Below are 25,967 nucleotides of genomic sequence, written 5' to 3' on the forward strand. Positions count from 1 at the left end.
ATCTTTGCTCAATACATTCCCATGGAAAGAGCCATCACGTGCCTGAACACCTGAACATCTCCAGGAACCCCCTCCCGTCCTTCAGCACATGCTGTGCTCTGGACTTTGCTCTGGCTGTGCAGCCAAGCTGTTCCTGGGGAGATCCCCAGGACAGTGGATCACAGGGAAGCTCTGCCACCATGCCAGGAAGGTTGAGGGCATGGGAAACTGAAGCGTCCTTCCTCAGTGGAGCTGCAGCGGGGAAAAGCCCGGAGAGGGCACTGGAGGGAGAGATGGAAGAGCTTTCTGAGGTTCCTTTGGGACAACCCCTCCCTGGAACACCGAGGAGAAGGCAGCAGTTAAAAAAATCCCCTTTCAACAGGGGTAAATCTGGGATGGCTTTTTGAGCTCTGCTCGAAGCAGAGAGGGGAGTTCAGGTTCCTCCCCAGCGGGTGCCCAGCAGAGCAGGACCCTGCCCTGCCCAAAGCCCTTCCCCTGCAGACCCCCCTCACCCGCCCCTTGACTTTCACTGCCCCCAGTGCCCCCCCAGTGCTGGCACCGTCCCCACCTTGTTTGTGCTGCCACGGTGAAGCAAGGGCTGTAAAACCTGGATCCATCCCACTGACCATCCCCTGGGGCTGTTAAAGCTGCGGGAATGCCAGGATCGGGCTGCTCAAGGACAGGGAGGGGAGGAGGAGGCAGAGGGGGGGATAAAAACCTGGGGGAAAGCCTGGGGGAGGGGGTCCTGCCACAAGGTCTTCACCAGGAGGTGAAGGGGCCAACTGGAGAGTCCTCTCAGCCCTTTCCTTGGCATCCAGAAGGAAACGGCGCCGGTGGCACCACACCATGTCCAGGACCACGGGAGCCACCGTGGCAGGAGGGGCTGGTGGGCTGGTGGAGATGGGCAGCTCATTGTGGGAGGCTCAGAGAAGCTTTGCTCTTCCTCTGCCCCCCCCGGCGAGATTTTGGAGGGGAAGGCTGGAAGGTCTCACTGCTCCGGGACAGCCCAAGTTCAGGTGGGATGGGATAGGATGGGATGGGATGAGAGAAAACTCCACCCAGCTTCCCTGGGGATCTGGAGAGGACCACGCAGACGCCCACCGTGCACCCTCAGCCTGCCAGTGACTTTCAGGATGGTTTTAGTTTTGAACTTTCCAGTCCTTGCCCCCCAGTGCCTCTCCCTGCCATCCCCCCGCGGCAAAGCGCTGCCTCCCCGAGGCTGTGCCGTTCGATGTGTCCCTGGCCCCGGCTGTAAAGTTATCCATTGACTCGGGAAAAGGCAATTAAGAGAGAAGGAGCTGCTGGGCGGGTTCTTCAGGCATCTCCGAAGCTCAGCGAAGGTTTGTGGCCTGGGACAGAGCCGTTCAGGTCAGGGCTGTGGGGATGGTGAAGCTCCCCTGGGAAACACGAGGGCTGGGACGGCAGTGCCACAGCGGGGACGGTTCGGGGAAGGTGGCGGAGAGATCCCGTGGGGGCTCCCACCCCCCGGGCACGGCCGTGACAGCAGCCACGAGTGCTGCCCTTCAAACCCAGCCCTTATCTCCGCTCCCCCGAGGACTATCAACCCCTCGAGTCTCCCCGCCGAGCCCTATCGTGCAGCCCAAGCCGGGGCCGAGCCATTAAAGTTAACTATTACCCAAAGTGAGTGTTTATTTGGGGTAATACAGGCCCGGGGGAAAGTGAGGGAGGGAGGGAGGAAGACTCTTGTTGCTTTTCTACAAGATATCGCCCCGCCCTGCAGCGCTAAAGTGGTGCTTAAACAAGATGAATGCTTAAATAAGAGAGGGCAAACAGCGCTGCCGGGAGGTGGGATTGGAGAGGCCCGGCCAAGCAGGGACACCTCGGTATTCCCAGCCCACGAGGAGACTCGGAGCTGCCCACGGGAGGTGCTCTGTGCAAAGCAGGAGGCAAAGTTTTTGGGGTTATGGTGGGAGTGTTTGCCCTGCTAAAAATCTGCACCTCTTTCTGCTCTGGATCTTTCCTTTTTTTGGGAACTGCAGCTCAGACGAGGGTTGTGCTGTAGAGTTTATTTTCCTGATGAGTGAACTCCGCCAGCCCTTAATTCAACCAGGCAAAGTGGCCTTGCTGCAGCCTTTGCTTCTAGAATAACTAGGACCTGTATCCATAAAAATAGAGAGTATTTTGACATGAGCCATTGCATCCCAAAGATCCTGCCAGCACTGAAATCTGGGAGTGCCCAGAACCATTTGAGGGACCGCTCCTGGCAATAAATAGATGGTTTCCGAGGTCTTTTCCTCTTTCTTCCAGGAATCGTTGCAGGCTCTCCTGTCCCCCCTGAGATCATGAAGATGATTATGACCAAGATTCACGTGCTGGAGCTCGTGGTGATACATGGCTGCTGTGACCAGACCTACAAGGGTTGTTTGTCCCATGAGGAGACTCAGAATTCCAAGCCCACAGGGACACTCAGTGTCCCCCAGCCCATGGGGAGCCCTGTACAGGGGGGGGTGGTCTGGTACCAGTGGGAGAAAAGCTCCTTACAGGCTTTCCCCTGTCTTTTTATCGTCTTTGGGAAGAAATCCTCCTTTTCCCAATGATTTCCCCACGCTGTGTGTCCAATCACGTTGTATCTCCACCCAAATGGCTGCTCATCCCCCTCCCTGCTCCCATCAGAGGCAGAAGTAGGAGCCAGGATAGGGAACATCCACATCCAGACCCTTCTTTGGGTTGTAGAGGGGCATCACCCACCTCTGAAGCTGCACAGCCCCAAAGCAGAGGGACCCCCAGTCCCAGCCCTGCCCCAGCCAAGTCACTGTCCCAGGTCTAAGTCCTTTTTTCCCAACCTCAGGACATTTTTTTCCTCTCCCTGGAGGTGGGGAAGGGCAGGGACATCCCCAGGCTTTTCAGCACCAGGATCCGACGCGACCTGAGCCCTGACTGACCCCAGAACTGGGCAGTGGGACAGATTCTTCACCCTCCTGCTGTGCCTGGTCCTCCTGGGCACGTGGCAGCAGCAGGAGGTTCCCCCCTTCCTCCCCGTGCCAAGACAATGCCATTCCCAGGAGTACCCGAATGGAGCCAGGAGGGCTCACCTGAACCCTCTAATCCCGTAATCCATCACCAAGGAGACCCGGCATTACCCGGCATGTGCGAGGCAGAGGGGCCCCAGAGAGGGGGAACCGTTTCCCTCCCCCCCCCCCCCCCCCCCCCCCCGTCCCTTTTTGGCTCATCCCGGTGCTCCTGACAGACGGAGCAGGGCTGGGGGATGGAGCAGGGAACAAACAGCTCCACACCCTCCTTGCAACCCAGTTCCATCCCAATCCCCCCCCAGGCGCTGGCAGCGTTTATCCCAAATTATTCCCAAACCGCCTTTTCCAGAGTGTCTTTGTGGCACCACAAGGGTGGGAGGTGTCCCCCGGGATTGCCTTTGCCTTGACAAAAATGGGGACCCCAAACCGCTGGGTGGGGTCTGCTCTGCCCTAAACCCCCCCGGGGGTGGGTTGGAGAGAAACCTGGGTGGATGCAACAAATATTTTGATGGAAAAATCCCTCTGTGGCGGCAGGAGGAGCGTGAGGGCTCTAAAGCAGGGGGAGAATGGCCCCAGTGAGGCTCAGATCTGTCTCAGGCACCGGAAAGGTGGTAAGAGCAGGGACAAACCCTGAGCTGGAGAGGATTAGAGGGCACAGGACACATGGGGAGGTTGGGGAGGGGGGCGTTCACTTCCCTACAGCCACCCGGAGGCCAGGATCATCACCGAGGGTCCCTCTGGGGTCAGGAGGGGACAATTCAACCCCCCCCCCTTGCCACAGGATTCGCCCTCTGAACGCACCAGGCTCCCCCCGGGACTGGGGAGGGTGAGGAGAGCAGGGAACGCCCTTCCGGCTCCCATCATCTCCTCCAGCTCACAGGGCACTTCAGCCCCTGCCTGGGCATCCTCAGGGATGCCCCTGGAAGCTCCCACCACCTCCCACTGGACTCCAGTTCAGCTGAGACCTTGCAACTCATCGCACCGGTGACGGGAATTTTTCCCGCCGTGACATCAATCCCTGTCCCTGCCGGTCCCTCCCGCTGTCCCGAGGTCCTGCATTCCCTCGGGCAAGGAAGCCACGAAAGAGAGAGCGTGGCCAGTGCCCGCGGGTGCCGCGGGGGTGCCCCTGCCGTGACCCGGGGCTGCCCCGGAGCGGGGCCAAGGCAAACAGCCCCGGCGGCAGCGCTGCCAAAAACGCTCCGAGCAAACAAACCCGGCCCGGGGGCTGTGTCCGTGTGACGCCGCAGGGAGGGGGGACATCCTCGCTCCACAGCGAGTTTGGGGAGCAGGGCTTGTTCCTGGAGGTGATTCCACCCCCTTGCGTCCAGTACGGGGGCTCCGAACAACCCCGTCCAGTGGAAGGTGTCCCTGCCCGGGGCAGGGGGTTGGACTAGGTCCCTTGAAGGTCCCTTCCAACCCAAACCAATCTGGGATTCTACACACTTTTATTGCACAAACTTTTACTCCACAGCCCGTTCTCTCTCCGTGCTCAGGAGAAGCCGACGCATCTGCCAAGGCACGAGGAAGAGCAGAGGCTCCTTCCTCCCTCCCACAGCTCCACCCAGCGCGGGAGATGAGCCGGATCTTCACCCCCGGACCCTTCGCTTTCCCCAAACTCCTCCCGCTCCATCCCTTGTCCCTCCCGGCTCCCGCTGCCGTTCGCCCGAGCAGCACTTGGGGCAGCAGAGCCCCGCGCTCGGCCGAGCCTCAGCCGCGGTCCTGCGAGCCGGGCCTGCCCGGGCTGAGCTTTACCTGCCCCGGCTGAGCTTTACCTGCCCCCGAGCAAGGCGGGCGGCGCTTTCCCCTTGGATCCTTTCGTGGCAGAGCTTTGTGGGACGATGCTCCAAGCAGGGGAAGCAGGGAGCGAGCCCCAGAGGAAGATGAGGGGCTCAGCTCCACGTTCAAAGCCCATTCCCAGGCTCCTGTGGCTGGTCTGGCTGGGAGAGCAGCCAGAGGGAAAAATTCCGTAAATAGTACTGGAATAAAAGGAATAGGAAGGGGAGGGAGGTCCTGGAAGGTGTCACTGAAAGCATCACCCAGGGGAGGGAGGGATGGGTGGATGGATGGGACACCTGCACTGGAAGATTTGCTTGGGCTCCTGGAGTTCAGAGCTTCACACAAAGGCCCCGGGATGTTTCCCAGCAGTTCTTGGGGCAGTTCTTGGATCCAGGAGTTGCCTTGGCCTTGCACCCCCAGTGCTGCCTGGGACAGGCAGGGGGAGGGGTTGCAGTGGCCCCCGTTGTCCTGCTGTGCCATCTAGTGGGATGCTGGCCCTGCTCCCCGTGTGGGAATATCCCTCTGGAGCTCAGGACACCAGCACAACCCTCTGCAGTCCCCCACCAGGATCCGAATTTTACACATCCCAGGACAGCAGCAGAATAACCCCACGGATCTTTGGGCAAGTTCCACCCCACATTCCTTCTCAGCCATGGGGAAGGGACACCAGGCCAGGTCCCCTCTGGCAGAACCCCAGGAGTCCAGCCCTCCCCACCCCACACCCCGTGTCCACCCAGGAGGGCCAGGAGAACAAACTGAAAGCCTCTAATCCATTGCTTGGCTGCTTCCAGGAGCTGCCTGGGGAGCAACATTTAATAAAGGAACATCATCGCTCCCTCACAGTTGAATCTGCTTCCAGAGGCCATTCCATAGCTCCTGCACCACCAGGAACACCCCGGGAGCTTCCCTCCACCCCTGAGCACCCCAGCAGAGCTCCCACCCCCAGCAGGGCACTGGTGCTGGGGCACTGGTTCCCCTTTCCCCACGGAAAACATGTCTGGGTACAGCCAGAGAGGCAAATCTGGGGCAAACCAGCAACGTTTGAAGGAAAAAAAGGGAAGGAGGCTCAGGTAGGGGGAGATGCAGCTCCTTGCAGCTGGGACAGGAAGGATTTCAGCCAGAGGGATGTCCTGCTTTCCTCTAGCCAGCAGCTGGAAAAGCTGATTTATTGGTTTTCTTATCTCAAACAGATAGAGCTGGGCTTTGAAGAGTCATTTAAAAGCGAGGAGAAAAAGCCCATGTGAGATTCCATCAAAGGGAGACGCTGCTGCTCCAAATCCTTCACTACAGCGAGGATGGATCAACCTTTTACACATTAACAACTGTGTCAAGCAGCTGCTGGGCAGAAGCTGAATTTCTGGCCTCTTCCACTACATTATCAGATGTTAATTCCAGAAATTATATTTATTCCAGAAAATTCCAGCAAATGGCCCTGTTTTTCCCGCAGGACCACGACCCAACCGTCCCGAAATCGCCGTCGCCCCGGAACGTGCCCAGGCCCACACGTGGCCACTGTTGAGGGCAACTCCTCCCAGGTTTTTTTGGCAAGGATTTATGTCCTTGCTCAGTGCTGGGAGGACCCTTCCCCTGGGCTGGCCCTGCTGTAATTAACACTATCCATCAGGATCAGTGACGGGGCTCCTCAGGAAGCGGGATTAGGCTGGAGCAGCCACTGCTCCACTCCCCAGGGGGGGTGTCCTTGCTGAAAAATAGCCCCATCATTAGATCCGGGGCATTAATTGAACACTAAGCCTGGGGATAATCCTTTCAGAGCTGATTGATCTCTCCAGAGCTTTCTCACACTTGCTGGGAGAGAAAGGAAGGCCTGTTGTGCTTGGAGATGGGCTCCCAAAGATCTCACAGAGCCTGCACCAGCACCATGACCCCACAAACAGATTCAGAACCCACCTGGATACAATGAGGGGTCATTGATGTGTCAGCCTGGACATGTGGAGGGTCCAGCACTCTCTGCTCTGCTCTGAGCCAGTGGGGTCACAGCACAGGAGGATGAGACAGGAGTAACGAGGCACCCATGGGTGACTCCAGTGCCTGATCCTCTGCCATTCCCAAGCCATCCCTCGGTGCAGACATGGCAAAGCTAAGCTGTGCATGGCTGTGGGGCTGGGCAGGAAAGCCCTGCACGGATATAGGGTCAGCAGACTCCAGGGAGCTCTTGGCAGATCCCATCTCTTCCGTCAGGAGGTGCATTTTCCATCTCTTTTACAGCAATTCCCAGCCCAGCCCAATCCTGCTGCTTTAAGGTCACACCAAGGCTGCAGGAGGTTCTGCAAAACAACCTGAACTTTCCTCTGAAGCTCATTCAGTCTCATGGTCCTCCAGGGCTTTCCCTTTCCTCCTCTAGGAAGATTCATGAGCTCTGCCAGGAGCAAAGGGCACAGCCCTCCTGGCTGGATTGTACCCCCGGGGAGGGCAGCCTGCAATTAATAATGTTCGTCAGCGAGGAACAAAGCAGGGGCTGGGGAAGGAATCAATTAGAGCATCTGAGCCTGGTGGCATTTGGGGGGGACATGGACACCTTTGAAATATGGCCCAGCAGCTGTTTTCTGTTAACCCCTTCTGCAGCAATGCTGGAGGGGGGGCAAAGTTTTCCCGAGTTTGGGAAGGTCAGTTTTGGAGCTGATGTGGCCACATTCCTCTTGGAAAGCTCAGGAGGGGCCAGCTGATGCTTTTAGGGACAACTTCAAGGCCAAGCTGGATGAGGTTTTGAGCAACCTGATCTAGTGAGAGGCATCCCTGCCCATGGCAGGGGGTTGGGACTGGATGAGCTTAAAGGTCCCTCCCAGCCCGGACCATTCCATGGACAAGAGTCTTCAGCTGTGCCAGGGGAGGTTTAGGTTGGACATCAGGAAGAAGTTCTTTGCAGAGAGAGGGATCAGCCACTGGAATGGGCTGCCCAGGGAGGGGGTGGAGTCACTGTCCACTGTCAGAGGGCAGGGTTAGATGGGATATTGGGGAGGAATTCTGGGCTGGGAGGGTGGGGAGGGACTGGCACAGGTTGGGCAGAGAAGCTGTGGCTGCCCCATCCCTGGAAGTGTCCAAGGCCAGGTTGGAGCAACCTGGGCTGGTGGAAGTTGTCCCTGCCCGTGGCAGGGGGTGGAACTGGATGATCTTTAAGGTCCCTCCCAACCCAAACCATCACAGAGAGGTTCCCTCCCACAGGGCTGGGAGGTGTTTAAGGACAGCCTGGATGTGGCCTCAGTGCCATGGGCTGGGTGACAAGGTGGGGTTGGGTCACGGGTTGGACTGGATGATCTCAGAGGTCTTTTCCAAGCTGCTTGATTCTGTGACTGTGTGGTTTTAAGTCATGCAAAAAACAGGAATGCAGCAGGAATAAGGAGTCCCTGGGGAATAGGTGGGGGTCAGTCCACAGCTCTGAGGGGTCCCCATGGATCTGAGCAGCCTTTCACTGCAGGAGTGGGTGGCTGACCACCCCCCAGGTCAGCCCAGGGGGGCTTTGTGCACAGAGTAGCCAGTTCCCACTGCCCAAGTGGCTGCAGCAGGAGGGGTTCAGGAGGTCAGGCTGCCCTGCAGGCTCTGTGCCCATCTCTGGGGGGTTTAGCAGGGAGCTGCTCCTGCCAGGAGCCATCCACAGCCTGGGGAGGTGCATCCAAGGAACCATTTTCCTTGCAGCAGGTAGTGCCTCCAGCTGAGGAATCAGAGCAGCTCAGCAGAGCAGGAGGCCCTGTGGGAGTGCCCCTGGGGCTCGATGGTCAATCAGTGTTCCCAATTACAGTCAAATCAGATTAATGTGGGCTTTGGGCAGGAAGTGAAGACCCCTTGGTAGGACAGGGGGGAATTGTGTTTAAGCTGAAGGAGGGTTGGTTTAGATTAGATATGAGGAAGAAGTTCTTTTACAGTGAGGGTGGGGAGGCTTGGAGCAACCTGGGATAGTGGGAGGTGTCCCTGCCCATGGCAGGGGGTGAAATGAGCTGAGCTTTAAAGGTCCCTTCTCACCCAAACCAGTGTGTGATCCAACATAAAAATTACATGGAGCTGCTGGAGCAAATCCAGAAGCCACGGAGATGCTGCCAGGGCTGGAGCCCCTCTGCTCTGGAGCCAGGCTGGGAGAGCTGGGGGGGTTCACCTGGAGAAGAGAAGGCTCCAGGGAGAGCTGAGAGCCCCTTGCAGGGCCTAAAGGGGCTCCAGGAGAGCTGGAGAGGGACTGGGGACAAGGGATGGAGGGACAGGACAAGGGGGAATGGCTTCCCACTGCCAGAGGGTTAGATGGGATATTGGGAAGGAATTCTTCCCTGTGAGGGTGGGGAGGCCCTGGCACAGGTTGGGCAGAGAAGCTGTGGCTGCCCCTGGATCCCTGGAAGTGTCCAAGGCCAGGTTGGACGGGGCTTGGAGCAACCTGGGACAGTGGAAGGTGTCCCAGGGGTGGAACTTGGATAATCCTGAATGTCCCTTCCAACCCAAACCGTTCTCCAACCTTTAAAGTTTCTAAAGAAGAATCTTTTGGAGAAGGATGTGTTTGTAGCCTTTGGTTCACAGGTGCCCTTTGGTCCTCCCACCTCAGGGGGACAAACTCTGCTCACATCAACGGGATCACTGGGATTTGGGCTGGATGGAAACCCCTGATCCCATGAGCCTGGGGAGGTGAGCTTTGCCAGTGCATGAGTTCACAGTGTCAAGAAGCCTCAGCTAATGGTTTTCAATAACAACACAGCACTGAAATATTAAAGCAATATGCTCTTTATTTTGGGGTTTTTATTAGATTTGCCAGGCTCAGAAAGACATGGTGACAAACAAAAGTGACTGGCTGGCAGAATCCTATTAGAGCCATTAATCACTATCAAGGGCTAATATCTGTGCAGTCCCTGCTTGGTGATATTAATTAGCACAGCCAGAGGGGAGAGAAGCTCCAGCCCTGAGCCTGGGGGGGCTGGGAGGGGCTGCTCAGCTCACACCACACCACGCTGAGCCCTCCCCAGGCATGGCTGGGACTGGTTCAAGCTCTCCTTGACTGCCATAAAACCTCACCCAGACTGGTCTAAAATATCCCACCCTTTGGATAGCCATCCCCAAGACCACCCTGGTGCCTCTCCTTACCTGTGGTTGTGTCTCCAGAGGCAGCTCCAGCAGCTGGAGGAGCTGCTGCAGAGCCCCGGGGATCCCACAAGGAGAAGCCACAGGCACTAAACCCTCTGGAGCCCCTCAGGTGTTTGGGTTTTGGGGTTTTTTGGGTGGGGAACTGCAGTTACCAACACCCTCATCCCAGACAGAGCAACAGATCCATTCTGCTGCTGGGAGCTGGAAGGAGCCTGGGGGCTTTATGGATGTGGCACCTGGGGCCAGGGATCAGTGGTGGCGTCGGGAATGTTGGAATTGATGACCTTTGAGGGCTTTTCCAATCTAAGTGGTGAGAAGCTCATCCCCAGGGAATGGGGATGGACAGTCCCCACAGTGTTCCCATTGTCCCTGCACCCCTTGCACCCTGTCCCTGCTGCTCCTGCAGGGACTTTGGGGGGTCCCTCACAAGGAGAGGTGCACAGGACCCCCCAGGCTGCAGCAGGGCAGGTGACCCTCCCTGCTGACCCATTTCAATCCCCACTGAAACCTGGGATTGCAAATGCAGCTGTGCTGCACGTCCTCTCTGCTTCTGAAATGTAAAATACATTTATTTTTTGCTTTCCTTTGCAGCCTCTGCCGGCAGAGGAACCGTCAAGGTCGTATTTATATTTATTAGATTAATCTTAATGGCTCCCAGGGAGTGCTGGGCTGACACCCAGAACAAATCACGGAGCCAGGGAAGGACAGGGAGTGTTGCTGGGGAGTTATTTAGGAGAGCAGGACCCCCGGTGAGCAGGCACAGAGGGAATGTCACCGGAGCGCTGGGAGAGCTCCTGCTGCCACCATCAATCCCAACCTGGTGCTGCTGCCAATGGGAAGCACGAGGCAGAACATCCCACTTTGTCCCAGTTTAGTTTGCTCTAAAAATCTGGAGCAAAGATCTGGAGGCTGCAAAGAAAAGTGGCCGAAATCTTGGGGTTCAGGCGAGGGGGAGCCTCTCTCCAAAGAGCTTCCTCTTCCCAAAGGGCTCCTGGCTGTGCCTCAGGTCCCTGGACTTGGATGGGTAAGAGCCAAAGCCACTGCTGGAAATGGGGATGACATCGTTTGGGGCTGTTGTGGGGACAGGAGGGACATGACTTCTAAACCCACTGACTTGCCTCCTGCCACCACCTCTGCCAAGGGAATGAGGGGTTTGACCCCCCATGTTTCCTTCGAGGGGCTTGATCTGGTTTGGCAAATAGGCTCTGGCCCCTCTCCAGTGGCATCTCCAGCATCCCAGGGAGTTTTTATAGGGAACCAGTGGCTGTGCAGCCACCTCCAGGCTCCTGGAGCATCTGCCCCGCCACCTCAGCCCTGAGACCACCTCCTGGGAAGAGGGATTTTCCAGGAGCCCCATAAGTGACTGCAATCCCATCCAAACCCTTAATGGTGTATTTGGGGTACGTAGAGAATCAGGGTTTAAATGTCACAGGAATGTGGCAGGAGGAGGACACTTAGCAAAGGACCCTCTGATGGGCTTGTGCTGTTTGTAGAGGTGGCTTTGGCCTCCTTCAAAGGGACCAAGACCCTTCCTTTATCGGGGGGAACTGGCAGAAGGCACTTGCCAACAGTTCAGCCTCAGCTCTTGGCCTAAACCCCAGGATTTTGATCTCCAAGGGCTCCTGCTGCCCCAAACACTCCTCTCCTTGACCTTGCTGGAAGAGGCACCTCCCGGAGTTTGTCACAGCACGGCCTGGAGTGCTCAAAGATCTCATCCCTGGGCCCCTGTTGGACCAGGGAAGAGCAAGGACAGCAGAGCCAGCACACTTTGCAAAGCCTTGTAGGAGCCAGGCTGATGGAGCAGCCAGGAGGGGCTGTCCCATCAAACCCCAAAGTGCCAGTTCTCCTCAAAAGTCCCAGAAGAACTTCAGCTTTCAGTGAATAGTGCCAAATGCAAGGAGAAAAGACAATATTCTCGCTTTCTCCTTTCCCTGGGCTCCAGATCCATCCCAAGTCTTGCTGGAGCGAGCCACAGCCCAGGGCTGAGTTTATCTTGGGGGGGTTTCCCTGAGGAGATGGGTGGGAAGGGGTGCCTGGGAGCCCTTGGCAGGCACTGAGCAGCTTTCCAGCTTTTCCTTGGAGAGGTTCCCATCACAGAGAGGAGGCACTGGAGGCTTAGACATCAAAGCCTGCCTGCCAGCCTTCATCCCAGCAGGCAGGGAGAGCAGGGCTGGGAGGACAAAGAGGCAGCAGATGAGGTGACCTTTGCATCCTGGGTGAGGGGAAGCTGGAAGTGAAATGCCAGTCCTTTGCATCCCAACCTGCTGCTCGCTCCTGCTGCTCCTCAGAGGGCCTGGGAGCCACTGCTGGCCTTGATCTGCTCCTGCTCTTTGTGTGGCTTGATTTATTTTTAGATTTGTGGGGAGGGAGAAAGCGAGAAATAAATAAATGACAGGCCATCCCCACCCCCAGCATCCCAGATCCCAGCCAGCTCCTTGCAGGCTGCCAACTCCACAGGGGGATGGAAATCATCTCCACCCTCCCTCCACCCCTTGTTCTGCCTTCCCAAGCCTGGCTGCCCTCGGCTGTGAGGGCAGGAGGGCTCTGGGGTCATAGCCTTCCCCCTCCTTGGGCTTGTCCTGCTAATCCCAGCCCCCCCTGGGTTTGGCAGCCCTGTTCCATGGAGCTCTGCTGCTCCAGGGGCTGATGCCTCAGAAAGCAGCTGGTGTGGAGGATCTGCTGGTTCACATGGAGAGGGAAAGGTGGGCAAAGTGTCCCTACCCCTGGTAGCATCCAAGGCCAGGTTGAACAGGGCTTGGAGCAACCTGGGATAGTGGGAGGTGTCCCTGCCCATGGCAGGGGGCGAAATGAGCTGAGCTTTAAAGGTCCCTTCCCACCCAAACCAGTGTGTGATCCAATATAAAAATTACATGGAGCTGCTGGAGCAAATCCAGAGGCCAAGGAGATGCTGCCAGGGCTGGAGCCCCTCTCCTCTGGAGCCAGGCTGGGAGAGCTGGGGGGGTTCACTTGGACAAGAGAAGGCTCCAGGGAGAGCTGAGATCCCCTGGCAGGGCCTGAAGGGGCTCCAGGAGAGCTGGAGAGGGACTGGGGACAAGGGGTGGAGGGACAGGACAAGGGGGAATGGCTTCCCACTGCCAGAGGGCAGGGACAGATGGGATATTGGGAAGGAATTCTGGGCTGGGAGGGTGGGGAGGGACTGGTACAGGTTGGGCAGAGAAGCTGTGGCTGCCCCTGGATCCCTGGAAGTGTCCAAGGCCAGGCTGGAGCAACCTGGGCTGGTGGAAGGTGTCCCTGCCCATGGCAGGGAGTGGGACTGGATGGGCTTTGAGGTCCCTTCCAGCACAAACCATCCCACAGTCTCCCATCAGAGGCTTCTGGCTCCACATCAGGACTTGTGCAGCTCCTGCAGAGCCATCCTGTGCCCTCAGGAGCTGGAAACCATCCCTCTCTTCCCATTCAATCACAGCCACTGGCACTTCCCCGAGATTTATCAAACGTAACTTGCAGACTGAGCATAAAACAAGAAAAAAAAAAAAAAAGCCCATCTCTGCTTTCTGGCCCGGAGGAAACGAGGGGCAGAGTCCTCTGCACCAGCCCCCGGTCGCTCTGCCTTCTCTGCACTGCGGCTCCTCACCCGAGGCGGGCCGGGCTGTGCCACCCCCCCGGCGGGGCTCCCGAGCGGGGCCAGCCCGCCACGAGCGCAATTAACCACGGGCTAATTAAATGCCCCGGGAGCGCATCGCATTCAGCCTCACTGAATAAACGCGCCGGGGAAAGGTTTCTCTCTAAAGCAGAGCGTTGCAGAGCGATCAGAACGGGGCTTCGGTCCAGAAATGAGCTGCAGAGATGTTGCCTGTGCATTTTAGGATGCTACTTGTATAATAAATAAATAAATAAATAAATAAAAATAATAAAAGAATATAATAAACACATATAAATACAATGAATATGAATACAATAAATAAATATAAATATAATAAATATAATAATTATAAATATGTGTAATAAATAAATATAAATACAATAAATATAATAATTACAAATAAGTGTAATAAATAAATATAAATATGAGAAATAGAAGTATGAGAAATAATAAACGAACAATATAAACACATAAATAATTAATAATTTAGATTATAAGAAATCTAATAAAACAAATAGAATAAAATTAGTAATAGTAGAATAATATAATATAATAATGTAATAGATAAATTCCTTGATCTGAGCACTAATTAGGGCTTATCTTTGCCGGGATGGGGCAGGGGTGTTTGGGTACCAGCGTTGCAGAGGCTGGGAGGAGAGAGGGGTCGCTCTGGCTCCCGCTGGAGCGACTCTGCTTAATCCCTGTGCGCTGGGATGGGGGGATCCTGGGTGGGGGGATCCAGCCGGGGGGAGGCTTCTGAGCGGAGCCGGTGGGAGCAGAGGCACCCAGACCCTGCCTGCCGGGCTCTGCTGCCGTGAGCAGAAAGGAAAGTCGGCGGGAAGGAAGGAGGCAGGTCCATAAATCAGGGACTGCGGATCACGGGAGTGGCATTTACGGCTCCCCCGGCGCGGCCGGGAATGATGCAGAGCCCAGCCCGGCTCTGCTCCCGGAGCATATCGGTACCTCTCGGCCCTGCCTGATGCTGTTACTCATCCAAAACCTCAGTTTATCTTTGGGAAATGCCCCCGGGGCTGCGCCCTCACCATCTGCCTGGCACAGGGCAGAGTGCCCAGTGCCCTTCCCTGCTCCCTGCGCTTCCACCTCTGGCAGAGCAGCTGGGGGAATCTGCTTTAAAGCGAAGCAAAAGCTCTTGCATTTATCAGTCCAAAAGCACTTGGCAAATCCCTGCCGATGCCCCAAAACAGGGGAGCTCTAATCACAGCTCACCACCCCAGAGGGGTTTTTGTGGATGTGATAAGTCCCGGGAATCCCAGTTAGCCCCAGGCCATGTGACCACACCTTTCCCAGGTCTTTGACGGCTTTGAGCACATTGCAAGCCTTTCCCTCAGCCAATGTTCTTTCATTTGTCCTGATCTCACCTTTCCCTCAGCCAATATTCCTTCAACTTATCATGATCTCACCTCTGTTCCCCTAAAGTAACAGCTTTCCTCCCATCACACAGTGGGCTGGGTGAGGGAGGGGGTCAGCACCTCTGGGAACATCTGGCCACAAAAGAGAACAGGAGATCTGGGAAAACTCTGTGTAACACTGCAGATGTCCTGGATGTTGCAGTATTCCAGCAGAGAGGTCGAGATCCACAGATTTAAGAAACCCTCCTCTCCCAGTTTGATGCAGTCGTGGTGAGCTGGGAAGAGTGGGAATGTTGTCTGAGGGCCCCCCAGCATCCATGTAGCATGTCCTGAAGGGAGCCAGTTTTCTGTGGGTCGTGTAATTGAGGCAGGAGAAGAGGCTCCCCCCTGTCCTGCACCCTTGGCATCCTCCAAGGATTGAAAATGTTTTTCCCTGCTACCACCTTCCACAGAATCATGGAATGGTTTGGGTTGGAAAGGGCCTTAAAGCTCATCCCATCCCACCCCCTGCCATGGGCAGGGACACCTCCCACTAGTCCACATTGCTCCAAGCCCTGTCCAGTCTGTCCTTGGACACTTCCAGGGGTTGAACAGACACAGCTTCTCTGGGCAACCTGGGCCACTTCAGCTGGGCAAGCGACCACTCCAGAGGGAAGGAGGTCCAGCTTCTCCCACCACTGTCCACCCCGTGGGCAGCCCCAGCAGACTGATCCCTCAACCAAGGCACAAGAAAAGAGAGAAGGTTTTTGGGCCCAGCAAACAGAATTTAGGGGCTGGTGTTGTTTGGAAACAGCGGAAGGAACAAACAACTGTGTTATCCCACTGCTCTTTCCATGGCCTGTGGGGGTTCCTGGGGTCCTGTGCTTTGTGGGAATGAAGTAAGTGAAAAAAGAGCAGATGTCATTTTAAAGTAAGATGATGTTTCCCTGAAGGCAGGAAATCCTGAATATCAGGAGACAAGATCAAATGGGAATACTGAAATGTCAGCAGAAGGTGTCCCAACACTTTCAAGTGCTTTCCCCTCTGGTTTGTGTTGGAGGTGTTTGCAGTTACTGACTTCTCTCTCTCCTCCCTTCCTTTTTTGGGTAAAATTCCTTGGGATGGCACCCATCCCTGAGGGCCAGCAAAGATATCACCCATCCCAGGGGAGCCAGCAGCTCCTGGGACCCCCTTCACCAGGACCCTCCCCAGCTGGACCTGGCAGGGCTTAGGAAGCACTTCCAGCTCAGCCCTTTCTCCTACTGCTTCAAAACATTGTGGAAACCACCCCCAAAAGTTCTTTTTTTCCTTTTGTTGTTACCTCTGGCTTGGAAAAGATGCTTCATTTGAGAGATGAAGCAAGTGGAGGATGAACGCTGCACCCAAAATATTGTTTGCTTCTCAGAGCAGCAGGGAAAGCTCAGATTTCTCCAGGAACACAGAATTTTGTTCTCTAAACTGTTCCCAGTTCTGCTTTTCTTTTTTTTTTTCTTTTCCTGTGGAATTCTCTTAACACTTGGCAATGAGTGTTGCTGGAGGAGGGTGTACCTTGCACATGAGCCCCCCGGCTCCTGTGTTTGTGTTCAAAGCAGCAAACTCATCCCTTAAAGTCTCCCATCACAGCAGCATCCACAGGAGGAGGTTTGAGGAGACTCAGCCCCCATAGTTTTACAAAACTCCTGCCTCTTCCCCGACAAATGATGCTTAAACAAGTCTAAAATCAGCTTTCCCTGCTGCAACATTGTCCTAAGACATCTATTACCAGTCCCTTGCCTGACAGGACAAGGGGCAATGGTTTTAAACTGGCAGAGAGTAGGTTTAGATGGGATACTGGGAAGGGTGGGGAGGCCCTGGCACAGGGTGCCCAGAGAAGCTGTGGCTACCCCATCCCTGGAAGTGTCCAAGGCCAGGTTGGAGCAACCTGGGCTAGTGGGAGGTTCCCTGCCCATGGCAGGAGGTGGAAGTGGATGGGCTTTAAGGCCATTTCCAACCCAAGCCATTCCATGATTCCATGATTGTCAAGTACCATCACACCCTGTTGCTCTCCCCAGGGTAGGCCAAGCTAAGGGCATCAGCACCTCTGTGGGGACATTCTGTAAGAACCATTTCCTACAGAAACTCAGCCTTCACCCTTCAACATCTACAACCTACTCCAAGTTTGCATCCTTCCAGAAAATCGTCACAGCCAGACAGAGGAAAAAAAAAATCTGTCAACATTTGCATAGCAGAAATTGGTTTTTTAGGGCTTTTTTGCTCCCTGGGGCAGGGAGGTTTTATTGTTTCGTGGAATTTCTCTGCACGGGGGAACAGTCCCCACACACAAACCCCTCCTGTCCCTGCACAGGGAACAGTCCTCACACACAAACCCCTCCTGTCCCTGCACAGGGAACAGTCCCCACACATAAACCCCTCCTGTCCCTGCACAGGGAACAGTCCCCACACACAAACCCCTCCTGTCCCTGCACAGGGAACAGTCCCCACACACAAACCCATCATTTTGGGGCTGCTTGGAGCACAATCTCTTCCCAGGGAGATGTTGCCACCGACAAAGGGAAGAGCAGAGGAAGGGAAAACATCTTGAAAGATAAAATAAAGCTTAGTCAGTCGGGGACCCTCTTGATACTGAGTCAAGATGCATTTTGGATGAGCTGCTGTTTTATCTTGATACTGAATCAAGATGCATTTTGGATGAGCTGCTGTTTTATGGATGGGCTGCTGTGTGTTCAAGACAAGAGCCGTGTGGCGTGGGGGACACGGGGAGGGTGGAGCAGCCCCATGATGGGTTTTCTGGTGTGTCACCACGGCTCTGTGATGTCCAACGAAGCAGATGATTGCATCCACCACATCAATCATTTAGTGTCATTAGACAAGAGGGCTCTGTCACAGGATGAGCATCTCCTGCTTGGAAAATAAGTGTCTGTGCTCTGCCCTGGTGCTGGTGCATCAGCAGGGAGCCCATTATCCGCCAGCTGGAGTTTTTCCTGCCTGGAGAGGACCAGCAACACAAGAACCCTCTTTGCTGCCCAGATGTGCTGATGCAATAAGTGTTTAATCACTGAATTTGAGATGTGCAGGATGTCACAAGGCCCAAGGGTTTGTCACCAGCCTGCAGGAAAAGCCAAAAGCCTCCTGTGCTCCCAGTTGCTCTCCAGGCAGCTCAGGGTGTCTGGGCAAAGTGGGGCTCAGGGAGACAAATCTCAATCTGAAATGGATGTGAGGGGCTGGAGAACAGCAGAACATCCCTGACTGCCCCTGGCATTCCCCAGGTTTCTCTCTGGCAGGATGATTAAGCTGCCTGGGTTTGCAAACACCAAGTGACACACGTTCCTTTATTCACCAACACCCCAGAAAGAAACTTTTCTAGTGCCATCAGCTGCCAAATGAGGTCAGGAATTATTCACAGCCCCGAAGTAATACATCCCCCTGACCAGGCAGTCACCATCCATAAAGGCCCAGTCAAAGGCATGAGCTATTATCCCAACATTTGCTCTCCCAGGGAAGCTCATTTCCATCCAGAACTGCACCTTGTGCAATACATCTCCAGGAGGGATCACTTCATGCCTCGGCCCCAGGCAGTGGCACCAAAGGAGGGAGTGAAAACTATTGATCTGCTGTTAAGTGGAGCTGTATCTATTAATCTGGGAACACTAATCACTAGGGACTTGACAAGAGCAGCAGGTTTCCACATTAACAGTCTCCATTCTCTTGGAAAACCAGAGGAAGAGGGAGCTGCTCTCAGGGCTGGACTAAAGCACAGAGTGGTCTCGGAGGCATCTGCAGGCAGGAAAGGCTTGCAAGGGGTATCCCACCCTGCACACACCCAAACACACATTATTCCAGGTGTCTGACAGCTTCCTCGACCAGAATAACATGGGGAGTTATCCCAGTTCCTGGGAAGCCCTGAGAGATGTTCATCATCTTAGCGTGACCCCCACAAGCTTGGGTTGGCACTGGAGGGTGGAGTGGTGGTGGCTTTGTGTCTCCTCAGGGGGATTTCTCGCTTCATTATTTCATTTTTCAGGAAGCCCAAAATGACATGATGGAGATCAAGACCCCACAAGATGGAGATCTTGATCCCCAGGTCAAGACAGGGAGTTTTGCAGGGATAAAAATAAATAAGTAAATAAAGGAACTCCTTGCTGGTTGAATGGATTTCTCAACTTTTGGAGATCCGGGGGGGGGGAAGTGTCGAAGGGGGATGTAAAACCCTGAACGAGCAGCAAAGGGGTACAAAGGAGGACACAGACACCTGAGCCCAAGGCAGGTGGGAGGAGAAGGGGATCCCAACCTTCTGCCAGGAAGAAGGAAGGGAGCAGAGTTTCCTGGAGTGTGTTTTTAACCCCTCTGAGGCTCAGCTGCAGTTTTCCAAGCCAGCACTGCTGTCTCCATCCGTGGTGGTGTCTGCATTGCGTGACTACAAAAGCACACCCATTTCCAGTCATTTTCCATTACATTTCCAAGACTTCAGTGCTGGTTTTTACCCCTTTCCCTCAGCTTTCTCGGGCACAACAGCCTGGGCAGGGCAGTTGAGGGTGAGGGGAGACAATTCTCTGAGTGAGAAGAAAATTAAACCCAAGTGAAGCACCAGTGGACAAACACAAGCTATGGGATGACCCTCCAAGAAAAACTCCTGGATGTTTTTCCCTGCTGCTCTACCCCCTGGCAGAGACCCATCTTGCAGAGCTGTGGCTTGTCAGCACTCTCCCACCTCTGCTGCCAGCCTGGGTTGTGTCCTTCATCCCTCATCCCAACCCCAGCTTCCCTGTCCTCCCTCCCGAGAATCTCATAAGCATAAAAACATCTTGGCCAAGCTTCTTGTTTTATGCATGAGTGGAGTCTTTGGAAGGAAGGAGAAGTCATTTCAGCGAAAGGAGAAGTCATTTCAGTGTGCTGGGTGAGCTGAGGGCACTCAGTGACACCTCCCAGCTCATCCCACCACTGTGTCCCTCCAGCAGCCAAAACCATCTCCCCCTGGGCTGGAACAACCTCCCTGGATGTGTGGCCATGGGAGAGCTGCTCCTCCAGCAACTCCAGTGCACAGGATGCCCAGAGAAGCTGTGGCTGCCCCATCCCGGGAAGAGAAGGCTCCAGGGAGAGCTGAGAGCCCCTTGCAGGGCCTAAAGGGGCTCCAGAAGAGCTGGAGAGGGACTGGGGACAAGGGATGGAGGGACAGGACACAGGGAATGGCTTCCCACTGCCAGAGGGCAGGGAGAGATGGGATATTGGGGAGGAATTCTTGGCTGGGAGGGTGGTGAGGCCCTGGCACAGGTTGCCCAGAGAAGCTGTGGCTGCCCCTGGATCCCTGGAAGTGCCCAAAGCCAGGTTGGACGGGGCTTGGAGCAACCTGGGCTGGTGGGAGGTGTCCCTGCCCATGGCAGGGGGTTGGAACTGGATGATCTTAAGGTCCCTTCCAACCCAAACTGCTCTGGGATGGTCATTCAGGTGCAGCAAGGGGCTCTCAAGGCCTTGGCTGCAGGAACAGAATAATTTCTCCATGTGCACAAGGTCATTCAGGTGAACTTCAGGTCCCTCCCTCGACGTCCTGGTGCATTCCCAGGCTTGGAAGAGATGCACATTTCCCTTCCTGAGAGGAGATGCACATTCATCATGCATTTTTCATGGAAATCTATCTATATTCATTAAGTGGTTGATATGTCCTAGTTGAAGGGAGCTCAGGGGACCCGGTGAGGGCTCTGCAGTCTTTGGTTCCTCCTCTGGCTCAGCAATGGGAGGGCAGAGCAGGGAATTGCATGAAATGCTGTTATCTGTTCCTAAAAATATCCTTCCTGTGAGAATGAGAGTCCATGTGGTCCAGGAGATCCCAACCCACTCCTCTGTGAGAGGCCCCAGCACGGTGGGGTTAAGAAAACCCCCCAAAAATCCGAACCCAAAGCCTTTTCTGCAACAAAAAGAGGCCCAGAAATCAAAGCATTTTATCCCATGACTGAAAACCAACAGTGTTTATAACATCCCAAAATAGGTTTCCTTGGGGAGTGGCTGCAAACTGCTGCTCCCACCCCAGTCCCAATGATGGGGGAGCATCTGGAAAAGGAGGGAACACCAGGATGGAGATGGGAAGTTAATGAGAGAGTAGTGATGGCTGGTGTCCTGGAGGGAAACTGGGGGAAATGGGGACATTTTTGAGGAAAAAGTGGCTTAAAATGGGTCCTGGAGCGAAACTGGGGAGAAATGGGGGACATTTTTGGGGACATTTTTGAGGGATAAAATGGCGTTTTTGGGAGAATTGTTGAGGGAAAAGTGGCAAAAGTGAGAAAACGGCTCAGGTTGGACATGAGGAGGAATTTCTTCCTGGAAAGGGCTGTCAGGCACTGGAAGGGGCTGCCCAGGGAGGTGCCCAAGGAAGGACTGGATGTGGCACTCAGAGCTCTGGGCTGGGGGACAAGGTGGGGATGGGGCACAGGGGGGACTGGATGGTCCTGGAGGGCTCTTCCAACCTTAGTGATTCTGGGATTCTGTGACCTGTGGAGGCAGGGGCTGGAACAAGAGGTTCCTGGTGCAGGCTGGGCATGGCCAACTTATTCCTGAGCAGAACCCAACCCCTCATCCTGCTGCCTGGAATGGGAATTCTGCCTCTGGCGTGTCTGTCAGGGCTGGGAAGCAGGTACAGACCCCTGCAGGATGTGGGATCATATCAACACTCCAGCATTAACTAATGTTTGTTAATAAAAAGCAGAGTTTACAGGCTGTTCCTACACGTTACTCATTGCTCAGAGCTCCTCCCCGGGGGTGGCACAGGGGTTCACACACTGATCCTCTCCCCATCCTTTGGCACTTGGACCTTTCTGGACTGAGCTGGAGCAGAGGGGAAGGGATGCCCCTGTGCCCTCCTGCCCTCTGGTGCCACCACGGAGCAGAGGCTGCCCCTCACAGCAGCACAGGGTGTGTTTTCCTGCCCTCGGCTGCTGCCGAGAGCTGTTTGTCTCACGCTTTCACAAGCGTGAAATCGGAGGTGGCGGCTTAACACGGAACAGCAGGAGGGAACAACCTCCCTCCCTGCCTCCCTCCTTCCCTTCCTCCCTCCATCTCTCTTCCAGGAGGCCTGAAGAGCCATCCCAGCTGTGCCTCTGGTCCTTCTGCTCATGCTGCAATGCCCCAAGTAGGTGATTTGTACCCAAATTTCAGCCTTGCACCTCTCACTGCATCCCTTTGCCATGGGGTGTCTGGAGCCTGACCTGGGGCCAGTCCAAGGAGATCTGGTCATTCCTGGCTGGAGCTCTTTCAGAGCATGGTCAGTGCTTGATTTTCCAAGATGTTGTTTGCCTCAGAGTGCTGAGCTCTTGCTGTTATTTGGCAATAATCGCCTGTTCTGGACAGAAATGGATTTTTCCAAGAAACATCATTTAAATTCTCACCTCTCTGGCTCAGGGCACAGCAGCAACATCGTGGGCAGAGGCAGGAGCTGGTCCTGCTGGTGTGGCACAAAAGTGGCAGGAAAACAGACCAGGAGTCAAACAGCTCCTGAAAGAAACCCGCCCTGAAACCACTGGACTCAAAGATGGGGAGAAAGATGGAATTTCAGACTCCTGGGAAATGACAATAATTTTATTGGGGGGTTTTTTGTTTTTGGTTTTTTTGTTTTTTTTTTTGAGATAAGAGAGGAAATCTCACAACGTTTTGCCGAACAAACACGGAATGTCTTTGGGAAATGTTGAAAGAGAGAATCTCTGAGCTCCAGTCCTGAACAAAGACTGTGCTCAGAGAAACCCTGGAGCCTCTTGCTGGGCCTCTGGGGGAGGGGGATGTTCCAACCTCAGCTGCTGCTCGGACCAGGGGAAAGCACAAGTTTGGGAACCAGCAGCCAAAGGACTCGGGGTGGGTTTATTGCCCCTCTGTCCCTGGGATCAGCCCCCATCCCTGCTGGGTGGGAAGCAGGGCAGGAGCACCCTGCTGCTGTTTGTATCTCTGGGAGTGGCTGGATTCAGCTGACAGGAGAAATGTGCTGGGAAAGCCTCTCTCCTGCTTATACAATATTTAGGAACAAGGACTGCGAAGCAGCAGCCACTGGGGTGGTTTTGCCCTGCTGTTGATGGCTTTGTTCCTTGGAGAAAATGCATGGGAAGAGGGAGGTCCAGGGACATCCCTTGTGTCTCCAGAGCCTCCTCTTTCCCAGGCTGGACAATCCCAAGTCTCTCCTCCTGTCTGCACAGGAGACCTGAGAGCCCCTTGCAGGGCCTAAAGGGGCTCCAGGAGAGCTGGAGAGGGACTGGGGACAAGGGATGGAGGGACAGGACAAGGGGGAATGGTTTCCCACTGCCAGAGGGCAGGGATAGATGGGATATTGGGTTGGAATTGTTGGCTGTGAGGGTGGTGAGACCCTGGCACCGCTTGTCCAGAGAAGCTGTGGCTGCCCCATCCATGGAAATGTCCAAAGCCAGCTTGGAACAATCTAGGATAGTGGAAGGTGCCCCTGCCTGTGGCAGGGGATGGGACTGGATGGGCTTTAAGGTCCCTTCCAACCCGAAGCATTCCATGATTCCATGACCATTTCATCTCTCCCCTTTGGGGAAGTGGGTCCTGTCTGTTGGAGCCCCAACATTCCCCAGTGTCTCCTGCAGATCCTCCCACTGTCCTCAGCATCAGAAACCAGAGCAGTTTCCAACACTCAGGAGAGCCCTGGAGTATTTCCAGGGAGTGATTTCCCACAGGAGGTTTGGGAAGATGGATGTGGCTGATGTTTGTCTGCTCTGCAGGAGCACCTGTGGACTGAGGTGATAAGGAGAGTTTAGTGGGAGGAATTAGATCTCACCTGAGAAAGTTTCCAGGCCTGGCAGTGCTTTGTGTCCTTCCCATGCTGTGGCTTTGCCCAAGTCCTCTTGGTGGTGAGACCTTTGGCTGTTTGAGCCCAAATTCTTGTGCCCTGGGTGATGGGATGGACCAGGCTGCCCCACTGCTACCCCCCAGCAGAGATGCCTCCTCTCCAGGTATCCCCCCTGCCCAGCTCTGCTCCCCCACGTTCCTGTTTGCCAAAGGCGGGAATATGCAGTTCCAAGATCATCCCCATCCATCCTCCTGAGGTTTGTCCCCACCCTGAGTAGTTTTTTCTCTGTCTGGGTCGCTCCTGCAGAAAAAAACCCCAACCTTTCTCCTCCTAAAAATCCCCTCTGTGTCTTCTTCCCTCCCGCCCAAAGGATTCTCCATGGGGCTCCTCTTTTATTCCTGCTTCCACCATCTGCTCAGTCCCTTTGCCATCCCATCTCCCTGCCAGGGAAGCCAAACACAGATCCAGGCTCTTGGCTCCAAACCTCTCCCTGGCACACTCAGGGTTTCTCTGAGCACAGTCTTTGTTCAGGACTGGAGCTCAGAGATTCTCTCTTTCAGCACTTCCCAAAGACATTCCGTGTTTGTTCGGCAAAACGTTGTGAGATTTCCTCTCTTATCTCAAAAAAAAAATCCCAATAAAGTTACTGTCATTTCCCAGGAGACTGAAATTCCATCTTTCTCCCCATCTTTGAGTCCAGTGGTTTCAGGGTGGGTTTCTTTCAGGAGCTGTTTGACTCCTGGTCTCAGTTTTCCTGCCAAGCAGACAGTTCTTTATCACTTTTCCCTGCTTTTTAGTTTCTCTGGATGATGGGATGAGCTGCCACCTTGGGAGGTTGTCCCTGAGGCCTGAGTTGATTTATGGGATCTCCTCCCTTTAACATCTGTGCACAGCTGGAGACCAAAGCAAAAGGAGCAACCCCAGGCTTGTGCCCAAGTGAGTGAAAACAGAAATCAGAGGAACTAACAAGATTATTCTTAATAAATAAATAGCAATAAAGTCCAGTATCAGTTAAAAGGACTGAAAGCAATCACTCTGTGTAGATTTGAATTCTCAGGGGGATCCCTCCAGGAATCTTTGCAATTCCTTCATCTCTGGGAACCAACATTGTCCCTCACTCTCCAGCAAACACTGGGCTTGAGGCAACACATTCAGGTCATGAAGCTTCAAGTGAAATGTTCATTTGTCAAGAGTTCAAGATAATATTATTGGTATTTTACAGTGTCCCTTTAAGGCATTCCAGGAAAGCCTTTGAAGCTCTGTGAACTCGCCACTCCCTGGAATCAGGAGCTTTTCTCCAGAATAAAAAGAAGGAAGTATCAGTGGAAACAGCAGGTGAACGACACTTCCTTCACTTCCAGTGATCCACAAAGTAAATATTGGTTGAGGTGAAGCCATGGCCAATATTTACTTGTAAGAACAATCACTTTGGGTTTGGCAAACGAGACATTGCTCCACGTGTGGTTTGTGACCTGCTTCCTTCCCAGCACATCCTGTCCTGGCTGGAGATCTGGCACAAGGACCAGCAGGCAGATGTGGGAGAGATGTTCCAGATCACCATAACCATCTCAGGCTGGAATCCTGGAGAGCTTTTGCCATCACCTACTTAACTTCCTTTTGGAACAGTTGCACCCTGGCTGTCTGGGGGGAGATGAATCCATAAACCATGCCCTGAATCCGAGCTGCTGGTGGCCAGCAGAGCTGGTTTGGTGGCCCTGCTCATGTCTCCAGTGGTCCAGCTGCTGCTTCAGAGGATCAAGGGCCACCACCAGCTCACAGCAGGATGCACAGAGCCCTGGAAGTCCTCCAGAGCTGTGTGGATGTGGCACTTGGGGACATGGTGGCCTTGGCAGTGCTGGGGGAACGGTTGGACTTGATAATCTTCGAGGGCTTTTCCAACCTAAACAATTCCATGATTCTGGGGTGAGCAGATGTTCTCCTGGCTCATCAGATGGATGGTCAATCCAAACATCTCAGACTCTTTTCTTTCTGCCTCTCTTCCTTGGTAGCACTTTCAGAGAACAGTGTTTGAAAATTCAGGACATGAAGTGCCAAGGCAGGGAACGTGCAGGGGAGATAAGGCCCCAAATCCACTTGACTCCAGTAATCCCCTGCCTGGAAAATCCAGAGGTGTTGGAGTCCAAATGTGCCCTTGGCACAGGAGGGTTTCCTGCAAGGGCCGAACTGTGGTGCCCAGGACACCCTTTTCAGCACAGCTTCTGGCCATGAGAAGGTTCTGGGGTGGGTCATGTCCAGGGCAGCTGCTGATGTCTGGAAAAAGAGGGACTGAGAGCTCTGGGCTGGGATTTGGGAATGCTCCTCCCCAGGAGAAAGGTTGGAGGGATGACCACCTCCCCACTGAGCTGATGAGCAGACTCTTCAAGGTCCCTTCCAACCCAAACCACTCCATGATTCTA

This window comes from Pseudopipra pipra, chromosome 13 (assembly GCF_036250125.1).
Source record: "Pseudopipra pipra isolate bDixPip1 chromosome 13, bDixPip1.hap1, whole genome shotgun sequence".
NCBI lineage: Eukaryota > Metazoa > Chordata > Aves > Passeriformes > Pipridae > Pseudopipra > Pseudopipra pipra.